At 45.2% G+C, this 12,419-nt stretch overlaps 1 long non-coding RNA gene across 1 annotated transcript; it reads right to left on the bottom strand.

The window, feature by feature from the left end:
• Positions 1 to 7,082: 7,082 nt before the first annotated feature.
• LOC147028904 (uncharacterized) lies at positions 7,083 to 11,820 on the bottom strand. Its single transcript, XR_015056957.1, has 3 exons — positions 11,615 to 11,820; positions 8,207 to 8,279; positions 7,083 to 7,832 (listed from the first exon to the last, which is right to left on the bottom strand). It is a non-coding gene; the product is annotated as an uncharacterized LOC147028904 (long non-coding RNA).
• Between the last annotated feature and the right edge of the window lie 599 nt (positions 11,821 to 12,419).

Raw genomic sequence — 12,419 nt, 5'->3', positions numbered from 1 at the left:
TGGCGAGATCATGTCGGGTGCTTACACCTACTACTGATCTGGTCACTCTGATGTTAGGCCTAAGTCACATTTGCTCTACAGCGAGGATACGGCGGCCGCACGCCCTCTGAATTGACAGAAACGTGCGGCGGCCGCAGAGTTTCTGCGGTGGCCTCAGGGTGGCCCTACGCCGTTTGGCGATCTTTTACAGGCCGTAGGGGTCGCCGTGGAATTATTGCGCGGAGTTATAACTTTTTTCATTTTTTACGTTCGCCGTAGCAATTCGACAAGCTGAAAAAAAAAAAACTGGTAAAAAATAAATAAATAAAGAACATGAACCCACTCGTACTGTCCGTCTGGCCGCACGTTCGCCTTAGGGTCCCCCTGCGGGCACCTTGAGGCTACCTTGAAAATTCTATGGCCGCCGCAGGGCCCCCTTAAGGTCACCGTGCGACATCAAATCAAAGACCGTACGGAACCCCCACCTTTTCGGTCTCCACAATTTCTAAATACACCGTGCGGCTCCCCGAAAAACAAAAACATATGTGACTGCTATATTGTGTGACCGTGGAAATACTGTGGCCGCCGTATAATTGCTAGTGGCCGTAGATTATGGAGACCCCACGGCCGCCGTGGCAAATGTGACTTCGGCCTTACCATGCCCAAGGGGTTGCTGTAGCTGTGTCCGATAAGCTGACACCCATGATAATTGAGGTAACACTGTTCAACGAGTATATTATGAGACTGAGGATTTGTAACTCCTTGGGTATCATTTCCCTGGTCTCTGTATATGCTCTGAATATGGATTCAGATAGCAATACCGGTGGGGAAGCGATCCCGGCATGAAAGCTATCCCGGTGTGGAAGCGATCCCGGTATGGAAGCGATCCCGGTATGGAAGCGATCCCGGCATGGAGGCGATCCCGGCATGGAGGCGATCCCGGCATGGAGGCGATCCCGGCATGGAGGCGATCCCGGCATGGAGGCGATCCCGGCATGGAGGCGATCCCGGCATGGAGGCGATCCCGGCATGGAGGCGATCCCGGCATGGAGGCGATCCCGGCATGGAGGCGATCCCGGCGTGAAAGCTATCCCGGCGTGGAAGCGATCCCGGCGTGGAAGCGATCCCGGCGTGGAAGCGATCCCGGCGTGGAAGCGATCCCGGCGTGGAAGCGATCCCGGCGTGGAAGCGATCCCGGCGTGGAAGCGATCCCGGCGTGGAAGCGATCCCGGCGTGGAGGCGATCCCGGCGTGGAGGCGATCCCGGCGTGGAGGCGATCCCGGCGTGGAGGCGATCCCGGCGTGGAGGCGATCCCGGCGTGGAGGCGATCCCGGCGTGGAGGCGATCCCGGCGTGGAGGCGATCCCGGCGTGAAAGGAATGCCGGTGTGAAAGCGATCCCAGTGTGGAAGCGATCCCGGTAAGGAAGCGATACCGGTCTCTCTCTTTCGAGTGCAGCCTAATGGCTGCTGTTTGCATCATTGGTTAGGGACGCGGCTATGCCGCTGATACAGTGTCCCTATTACCAATACACTGGTACTCATTTTGCCGACCTCGGAAGGATGACAGGCTGAGTCAACCCCACCTGGTTTTAAATCAGCAGCCAACGAGCCTCAAACTCGGGACCCTCGGATCCCAAGTCAGCCACCCGAACCGCTAAGCCAACACCAGGCTTAGCGATACGTGTATGAAAGCAATACCGGTATGAACAATGAACTGGTTCCCATTGCCAGAATAAGATACATCTTCAATCTGAAGGTAAAATAGACTTCCAGTTCCCTCCCTTTGTTTGGAGGGATGAGGGAAGGAAATGGCACTAAGATTCGTGTTTCAATCCCTTTTTAATCCCTCCGAGCCTGTCAATCCATCTTTTTACCCTTCTTTAACTCCAGCTACCCATTCATCACTTGTCCCTCGCCCTTTAACTTCCAAAAAGTAACTCACAAACTCCTCAGTCCTCACGATCCTGCCCTTTTTGCCGGTCAAAATTTAATTTTTAATTTTTTAAAAAATTTAATTAAATTCTAATTTAATTTTAATTTTTTAAATTAATTTTAATTAATTTTTTAATTTAATTTTTCATTTAATTTTTCCCTTTCGGTCACCTCCCCATTTAATTTCTCCCCCATTTAATTTTTCCCTTTCGGTCACCGTTGCACCCCCTCCCAGCTCATTCGCTCCTACACGTGGAGTCGCCATTTTTAGCTCCCTGCTAACGGCCTTCATGCATCGGCCCATGTTCTGCGTCTCACCCCGGAGCTCTTTCATTTCTTCCCTCATTTGCTTTGCGTTTGTATCCATCGTCTGTGTATTCGCATCCATCTTTTATCTTCGCTGTCATTTCCGCATTCATTTGTTGCGCATCCGCATTCATCTTTGCCAGCATAGTGATTAGCTGGGCCATGTCGGGTGCGCTTGGGTGAGCCGTTTCGGCAGGGGTTGGGGAAGGGTTTTGGTGGAGAGGGGGAGGGGAGGTGTCATACACCGCGGCCGCTGCCGCACCCATTTCGGGCTCTGGGTTCAGTTGGGCGAGTTCGTTTTCCTGTACAACCAACATTTCCTGCACGGGGATTTCATCCTGAGCCATGGATTCTACACATTCTACATCCATTTCTAATACCCCCGGCTCCCGCTCGCCTTGAGACGCCATCTTGCTTCTCTTAAAGAGTTAATTTAGCTCGCTCGTAATTTGGAGGGAATCGGGGGTCGCTCCTCTCACCCCTGGACCGATTCCCGTGAATTTAATTAGAGACAGGAGAGCCCGTTTTCCCGTTCTCAGACACCAGTGCCGCGAGGAGGGCGATGAATTTATATCGCACGACCTGACACCAGTGTTGCGGATTCGCGCCCGCCGGCGTGCGGACGGCCACGTAACTCGAATCGCGGCACGTCGCCCACCGGACGGACAATCCAGTCGTGACGCTCTCGGACTAACGCCGGGAACTAGTCACGGGTGGACCTTTCGGTCTCACCACGATCGTGCCAATCGGCCCCCGCGTGGGATAGGGTTGCTCGCCAAATTCGACCTACCTAAGTACCCACACGGAGGGTAGACCGGGCGATCGCACCTCGCCGCAGGTCGACTTCGGACACGGGCCACTTTAAGCGACCCGTTCCGTACTATCGGGATAACCGAGCGGTGTTATTCGTCGGCCTCGACGGTTCGATTAATTATCGGGCGTTTTAGCCCACGACCAACCCTTTACGTGAAGCAAGATGGAGATTCAATAGAGGAAAAGACGAAGCGAAGCGGGAAAACAGTTCAACAATAAGCACATTTATTTCGCGATGAACGGAAAGCACACATATACAATTACACCAAAAGCAAATGTAATAGAAGAAGAAACACAATATTACACAAAAAGCAAATGCAACAATGCAGATCTAACCGACTACCGGGCACACGGCAACACTTATACAATTTTACTTCACAGACGGCGCCGACAACACATATTCCCAAAGCAAAAGAAAAAGAACCACCCTCAAGGATGAGGCGGGCCTGGGGCCGAGACCGGGTCGGGCCTACCCGTCTGATGATGAGACGCGAAGTGGCGGTGGTGCCTCAACTCCGCGGGCCTCGCGGACAGTGTCTGGTAGGGGGTGGGAAAGGGCCCCCTTTGTCGCACTATCTCAGCGCGGGGGGAAACAGGAGGGGGTTGCTGATGCTCGGGGGAAGGAGGATATCACCCTGTCTCGGGTCCCGCGGCGAGCGTCTCCTCCTCGACCTCGGTCGCGTTGCTGGCCTCTCCCTCTGCAGCTCCCGGCACCGACGCGAGCACCCCCTCGTCCGCCTTCGCCGCCGCCACCTCTCCACAGCTCCGTCTACTCGCCCTCTCCGTCTCCTCTCTTGGCTCGTCCCAACTCTTCACTCTTGACTTCTCCCACTTCTTTCCAGCTCCACCGACGACTCTCTTGAACTCCGCACAACTGCCCACTGAACTGCCTTGACTGACGAACGCAGCCGTTTATATAAGCCCCGTGGCTTCGCTCCTTCACCTTTGACCCTTTGCCTCCGACCCTTCACCTCTCTAACTGGCTCCCCATTGGACCGAGGAAAAGTGGGCGTGAATGCTTTTTGATCCATGAATTTGCATATAGCGACCTCACTCCAACGCCCTGGAGGAGGGGCCAAATCGCCCACGCTCTCCGATTGGACGGAACAAAAGTGGGCGTGAGTCGTTTTTGATCCGTTTTCTGCGGAAAGTCCGTGATGTTTTTGAATACGCTGCTCGGTGCGCGCCCTGCACGAGTCCAGTATCGGTGCCCACGAGTGGCGCGAGATGGTGTGGATGTGATGGTGGCGAGTTGTGACGGTAAAGGTCGTGGCGGTTGTGGTGAAGCGGCGTTGTGGTTGGTTGTTGTTGTGAAGCGGCGTTGTGGTTGGTGGTTGTTGTTGTGAAGCGGCGTTGTGGTTGGTGGTTGTTGTTGTGAAGCGGCGTTGTGGTTGGTGGTTGTTGTGTGATGGCTGTTGAGACGTGGTTGGTGGTGGTAATAATGGCGGCTGGTCCAAAATAAAGATAGTAAAAGAAAAACGGCTATCCTGAAGAGTCGCAGCCCGAGTGAATGACATTTATTCCCTCTAGACAACGGGTTTGGGCCTAACTACACATATACTTACCGAGATATCTCACCTAAGGGACCTGAATGGTGGTTTGTGAATTTCGTCAACCACAACAATATATATATATATATATATATATATATATATATATATATATATATATATATATATATATATATATATATATTGGTATACTGAAAAAAACAGTTGGTATAAAAAAAATGGTTAGGCATACCAAGCTGTGATACCGAGTGAACAAATTGAAGAAAGGTGTTTACAATTTTTAAATATCGTGCATGAACTGCATCACTTAAAAAGCTCTGATGGACTCGGCTCCACCTGGAACAGGTGGAAAATTTATTTTCTCACAAAAAAGTAACTCAAGAGTAAAGTAAAGTAAAGTAACTCAATATACATACCCAGTGCATGTATATACCGGTATGACCCCACCAGTATATTGATATCGAAAAACGTCAAGACGTACCAGGAAGGAAGTACAGTGGGATTTTAATTTTAACCTTCAGTATCTGAGCTAATCAGCTCCATACAACCAATCGTGTTTTTCTTTGCCCTCGTGGCTGGTTTTAAAGCAATTGCCAATTGGTTATTCACATGAATCAGGTGTGTTTTAGAAACCCTGTGCCGAGTCGATGATCCGCTATAGCGATACCGGTATGATCATACCGGTACAGCATTCTGCGATGGTCATACAACCATAGTTGTAGTGATGTAGTACAACCATAGTTGCAGGCGATAGTGATGGATTCCAACCTGTGTCGATTTCCATTACTGATCTCACATTAAAACAAAATCATTTTATTACATGTTGAAGTTGGAAGTAAAATAATTGTACATCATGGGGAAGAAATACTGTCAATGATGTGTACGTCTTGTGTGTGTGTGTGTGTATATATATATATATATATATATATATATATATATATATATATATATATATATATATATATATATATATATATATATATATATGTATGTAAGGGACTATTGCATATTTTTTAGAACCTGCAGAATTTTTATTTATTTAATATATATTTACATCGATATACTGGTATGCATATACCGGTGTGACCCCACCGGTATATCAATATCGAAAAAAATCGATACCTACAGAGCCAAAGATCCACCCTGCATTGTCCTCATAAATTCATACTGCATTTTCCTCGTAGATCCGCATGGCGTTGTCCTCATACATCCACACTGCGTTGTCCTCATATATCCACACTGCGTTGTCCTCATATATCCACACTGCGTTGTCCTCATATATCCACACTGCGTTGTCCTCATATATCCACACTGCGTTGTCCTCATACATCCACACTGCGTTGTCCTCATACATCCACACTGCGTTGTCCTCATATATCCACACTGCGTTGTCCTCATATATCCACACTGCGTTGTCCTCATATATCCACACTGCGTTGTCCTCATATATCCACACTGCGTTGTCCTCATATATCCACACTGCGTTGTCCTCATATATACACATGCGTTGTCCTCATACATCCACACTGCGTTGTCCTCATATATCCACACTGCGTTGTCCTCATACATCCACACTGCGTTGTCCTCATACATCCACACTGCGTTGTCCTCATACATCCACACTGCGTTGTCCTCATACATCCACACTGCGTTGTCCTCATACATCCACACTGCGTTGTCCTCATACATCCACACTGCGTTGTCCTCATATATCCACACTGCGTTGTCCTCATATATCCACACTGCATTGTCCTCATATATCCACACTGCATTGTCCTCATATATCCACACTGCATTGTCCTCATATATCCACACTGCATTGTCCTCATTGATCCACACTGCATTGTCCTCATTGATCCACACTGCAATGTCATCCCCGATGATCAATACTACATTGTCCTTGTAGATCCATTCTGCCTTGTCCTTCTTGATTCACATCGTATTGTTGTCATATATCTCCACTGCATCGTCCTTGTTGATCCACAACATATTGTCCTAATGGATCCACACCGCAGTGTACACTTCGATCCATACTGGATTGTCCTTATAGATCCACAATGACAAATATTTTAATTACAGATTGTGCAAATGTGGAAAAATAATTTCTCCAAAATTCACGACAGACTTAATCAAAGGAATTCGTCAGTTCCTGTCTTCCTTCATGGTTCATTTGCAGTTGTGGAGTTTCTGTGTTGCAGAAGCATGAAATGGTTGCTTTAGAATCATCATATTATCACTGATGGTTGTGAATTTGCATATGACAGGGCAAATAGAAACTCCATTTGAGATCGTTTCGTGGATTCGGTGATACTCTTGAAGCATGCAATGCCTCATTTTGTAAAAACAACTATCTATATTATGGGACAAAGTGGTTTTCCAAACAAACAGTCATGTTTGAAGGCTTGGGGAAAATCAATGGAAAGTGACTGATAATTAGAACTTTCATGTTTTATTAGACATAATCATTATCACATTATTGGATTTTGTTGCAAATTCAATAATTGATCATTTTGTTTACTTTGACATCACCCCACCCTCCTCACCCATATTCACCTTCTGTAATTTAATTTATGTTTATTGGCCAACAAATGTCTTTCCTGATAGAGCTTAGAGTGATGTGCAATCCCTTTTGAGTTGTCTCGCCTGGGGTCGAATATTGATCCAGTGAAAATTGGTCACCCTGGAGTTTCCCATGCAGAGTGATACATCACTGTGTGCACCGCACGTCAGGAGGATGTTAAACCCGAGGACCCAAACTGCCAGTACTGGTCGTGAGTGAACACAAAAGATCACGCAGTGTCTTTTAGCGAAGAGTTAGCAAGTTGTTGCTGGCCCCCTGAACAAATTACAACCTTCTGTCGTTTAACGTCCTACCACCTTCTTACACCTGAACAAATTACAAAGTCTGACCACCCCCAGTCTAACATCTGGTCTGACCATGTATGTGCAGCTGGTTCAATAAATCAATCATTTCAGTTTATTGAGAACTTCAAACACTAGACAAGGCAGTCCAAAAACTGATATTTCTCAAGTTTACAACAATCAAACAAACTTACAAATATATACGTATCAAGAAATAATAATAATCATATAAAATTACATGAATATGTATATTATGCATTAAAATATATGTATGGAATAAAAATTCAAATTAGCCAGAAATAGAGACATTTTAAATGACAACAAAAGGTGTCCAAGTTTGGTGTCTTCACGGCTCAGAGCTCGCTCGGCCAAGGCATACGGAGCGCCGTGGCGATCTCATGGTTCGTGAGCCAGAGGCCAAAATTATTCCTACATTAAGGTGGGAATGAAAGTGTTAAGTCGAATTATTGTACAACAAATGGTAAAAATTTAAAATGCACATTTTGTTGGAATCAAGTGTTTAGAATGTTCAGCATGAAGCATGGGATCCCACTTTATCAGCATTCTTAGTCACAAGGTATCTGGAATTGAAATAACTATCCAATTACATCTCATTGGGTTTCCCTATTTGAAGTTCACATTTTAGGAAACATCCGAAGTTAAAATTTCCATATATTGTGTTAATTCGTACATTACTTTTATTAACGTCCTATTGAAATCCTTTGTAAAATCCATGTCTCCTGAAGTTGCTGTAATTTTCTTGTACAATCACTAAGTTGTGCCAATGAATGCCATGGACTTACCATGCCTTGTTATTCATTTGTCATGATGTTGCAAGAAATTATGAATCTTTCTCATGTGTACACCATTCACCTCCTGCATACAGATATGCAGTCGCTATAAAATCTCAAGGGAACCCATTCAAACACTGTGGTGTGTCATCGAATTATCAGTGTGACCTGTGGTGTCGTGACAAATTTTGAGGCACAGGAACCCTGCAAAAATGGTGCCCGTGATGTTATCGCCAGATCGACCGACCGTCACATCAAGTTTTTACATGACACTAACCACGAGTCCCCAAAATGAGTGATAAATGAAACACATTTTAACATGACAAACAAAAGTTTAACACTCACACCAACTTAACCTCACAATTATTAAGAATCCAATTTTAAGAAAAATGTCATCAGTTAGTCTCTCACCACCGTTTCCATTTTTCGACGAAACTGTGTGCGGTATTTTAAGAAATAAGGAAGTTTTGTTTTAATTTTTAGCTCGTCTCCGACAAAGTAAAGTTGGGCTGTTGGTTGAGACCACTTACGGCCCTTCAAACCCCTATAGACCCCTGCAGACCCTTTTGACAAACAGACCCTCAAGACCCTTTTAAACTCTTTCAACACTTTATTCCTTTACACCCTTTAGACCTCTTAGACCACTTTAGACCCCATAGACTTTGAGATCATTTAAAACCGTTGACCTTGTAAGACCATTTAAGACCCGTGAGATGCCTTTATAATTTACATAATTTAGACCCTTTTAGACCTGAACTACTTTTGAAATGTACCCTCGAGATCTTTTGACACCTTAGACCATTGGACTCCTTATGACCATTTAAACCCCTATGGACCTGATAGACCCCTTACATCTGTATACCATTTTGACCTTAAGACTATTTAGACTCTTTAGACCCATTTAGACCTTTTAAGACCCTTTCAACTCGTTTGACCCTTCCACCCTAGAAACTCTTTAGATCTTTTTGACCCTGTAGACCCCTTAGACTGTTGAGAACGTAACTACTCTTGGAATGTACCCTTTAGATCATATATACCCTTTTGGCCTTTAAATAGGGTATATATGATCCCTCATGAGTCCCTTTCAGCCCTCACGAGTCCACAACTTTCCATTGAATCAAACTGAAAATCAAATTTATCACGTAATGAACCCCAACTATGACTGCCCTCCATCAGGAGATGGGCGTCTGTCCTGCTTGGGACTATTAATTTTATTTTATGCCTGGTGTTGGCTTCATGGATAGGGTGGTGGACTTGGGATCCTCGGATCCTGAGTTCAAATCCCACTCGACTGTTGAATTAATACTAGGTGGGATTGACTCTGCCTGTCATCCTTCCGAGGTTGGCAAAATGAGTGCCAGATTACTGGCATCCTGTGTCGGAGTGGTGACCCATCCAGGATTGTGCCCAACAGCCCAGGAGACTGCTTGGGCAGCACCAACGCTCTGCACAGAGTATCGTCCTAATGGATGGATGGATGGATTTTATTTTGTCCCAACTACCATGTGGTAAGGGCTGTCAGGATGGCCTTGACGAGACTAAAGGTATACACACTTATCTCGAAGCTGTCTAGCCTGGGTTTGAATCCTGACCCAGCTATAAACTGTCATGCTGTTGTTTCACAGGCAGGATAGTTTATCAATGTGTGTGCCGTCCCTCGGATAGACATTAAACTAGCCATCCCATCTTCCTGTATTAGTTCTTTCGTTGTCTGACAGGATAGGCCTTGAGGTATGCACACTCACACTAACCTCTAAGCTGCCGAGCCTGGGTTAGACTCTTGACCCAGCTATAAACTGTCATCCAGGTGTTTCACAGGCAGGGTAATTCATGAAACCTGGTGTTGGCTTAGTGGTTAGCATGGCTGGCTTGGGATCTTAGGGTCCTGAGTTTGAGCCCTGCTTGCCACTCCATCAACAGCAGGTGAGGTTGACTCGGCCTGCCATCTTTCTGAGGTCGGTGAAATGAGTACCAGATTGCTGGGATGATTGAGCCATTTGAGTATCCTGTGTCTGAGTGGCGACCTGTGCAGAATTGTGCCCAACAGCCCAAGAGACTGCTTCGGCAGCACCAACACTGTGGATAAACATGGTTAGTATGGTTCTGATGGATGGATGGCAATTCGTGAACTGGTACAAAAGCCTGTCAAAATGATGGGTTGGAGTTGTTTTACTCGAAATATTTGAAGAAAATCGAGTTATCGACTTCTACTCACCGCTAAAGGTTGGTGACTTCATCCAGTCTGAGTGGTGTCCCATAAGTTGTTCACCTTGAGTGTGGTGAATAGTCACAAGTTCAATAAGAAAAAGAACAATCAGAGATTGCAGACCCTCACCAGGACTTATTTAGTGTGATGTATTTTGTGTGGTGTTTGTGTACTGGTGTGTTACGAAATTAATGAGACATAACTAGAACTTCCACTTTATAACTGCTGGCAGGGATGACTGGGCACCAAGACATCCCACTTTGATGCAACCCCGCTTTGAATGGGCACTTGACCCTGACCCACGGCATTTATTATTATTCAATTAAATTTAGAATGGGATTAAAATAAATTTAATTCAAACAAGTGAAATCCTTCAATACAGCATGTGTGGTGAAGCAAATGAGCACACTAATGTTAAAATATTCAATTCATGCTTTTTCAGTTGAAAAACAATTAAAAAGCATACTTAATATTTGAAATGTAAAAATCTTGTTATTATTGTGATAAAATATATATATATATATATATATATATATATATATATATATATATATATATATATAAATAACACAAGGAATGAAATTGCTCGACACAGCATGGCAGGGGGTCGCAAAAGAATGATGTAAAACCAGGGGGCCGCAAAAGAATGATGTAAAACCAGGAGGCCGCAAAAGAATGATGTAAAACCAGGAGGCCGCACAAGAACGATGTAAAACCAGGGGCCGCAAAAGAATGATGTAAAACCAGGAGGCCGCAAAAGAATGATGTAAAACCAGGAGGCCGCAAAAGAATGATGTAAAACCAGGAGGCCGCACAAGAATGATGTAAAACCAGGGGGCCGCACAAGAATGATGTAAAACCAGGGGGCCGCAAAAGAATGATGTAAAACCAGGAGGCCGCTAAAGAACGATGTAAAACCAGGAGGCCGCACAAGAATGATGTAAAACCAGGAGGCCGCAAAAGAATGATGTAAAACCAGGAGGCCGCACAAGAATGATGAAAAACCAGGACAGCCGTTCACAGTGAGATCACATGACCACAGAAATTAAATTTTCACAAATATCGATGAAGACTCGCGGATGAAGAAAATGTCGAAATCCGTCACTAAAGCTTTTTATCGTTGATCAAAAAAAGAAAATCGTACAAATTAAAATAAGGAGAAAAATATTATTATTAATGACGCAGTGAAGTGATTCAGGTTCTGAAACAGATACCTGTGTGTTGCAAATGGATCCGAGGAGAAGAATTCCTTCCGTTCCTCCACGTTTCAACCAATCAAAACGACGCATCTCCTTTCCTCCTTGGTCATTTCCATCCGTCAGAGGTTATCGCCACCTCTCCACCACTTTGACCAATCAAAGCTCGCTCTGATCCAGAGCTTTTGTCAGAATGCAGCACGAGGTACATCGCCGAACGTGATTGGTTGGTATCACGTGCCGCCGAGGATTGGCGATGCAGCATGATGTACATCGCCGAACCTGATTGGTCCAATGGTATCACGTGCTGCCGAGGATTGGCGATGCGGCATGCGGTACATGACGAACATGATTGGTCCAATCCTGTTTGCTGGAATCCTCGAGCATCACACCACCCACACAACACACGTGGTGTCCTTTGACCAATCAGGAGCAGTGCAGTTACAGTATCATTTCCTTCAGCTCGATTGGTCTTGTCCTGCTCGTGATGTTTCGGGGTTTTTTTTTGTTGTTGAATCTGTGAGGAGATTATTTTTTCATTCTTGTTGTAAGTAAATTTAAACTACTAATGCATGACGAAACACTTGTTTATGGCTAATATTAAAGAGAATGATGGCATAAGTTGAACGTTGCTTTCAGCGTTCGGCGCGAAATGCCATGGTGGGCGGAAATGACATCTTTCATTCGTTCGTACATGAGAAGGGAGCGTTTCTTGTTTTTGTTTTCCGTCAAGCAATAAATTCAATGGTTTTCACATATATAACACATTCGTTTCACAAATTTCCATTGAAATACTTGGGTAGTTCCGTCAATTGTCGCCATT

The sequence above is a fragment of the Eptatretus burgeri genome, chromosome 4 (genome assembly GCF_056783735.1).
Source record: "Eptatretus burgeri isolate ZD-2024b chromosome 4, Ebu_testis_v1, whole genome shotgun sequence".
NCBI lineage: Eukaryota > Metazoa > Chordata > Myxini > Myxiniformes > Myxinidae > Eptatretus > Eptatretus burgeri.
The sequence above is the reverse complement of the archived record's forward strand: the minus strand, read 5'-3'. Positions and strand labels throughout refer to the sequence as shown.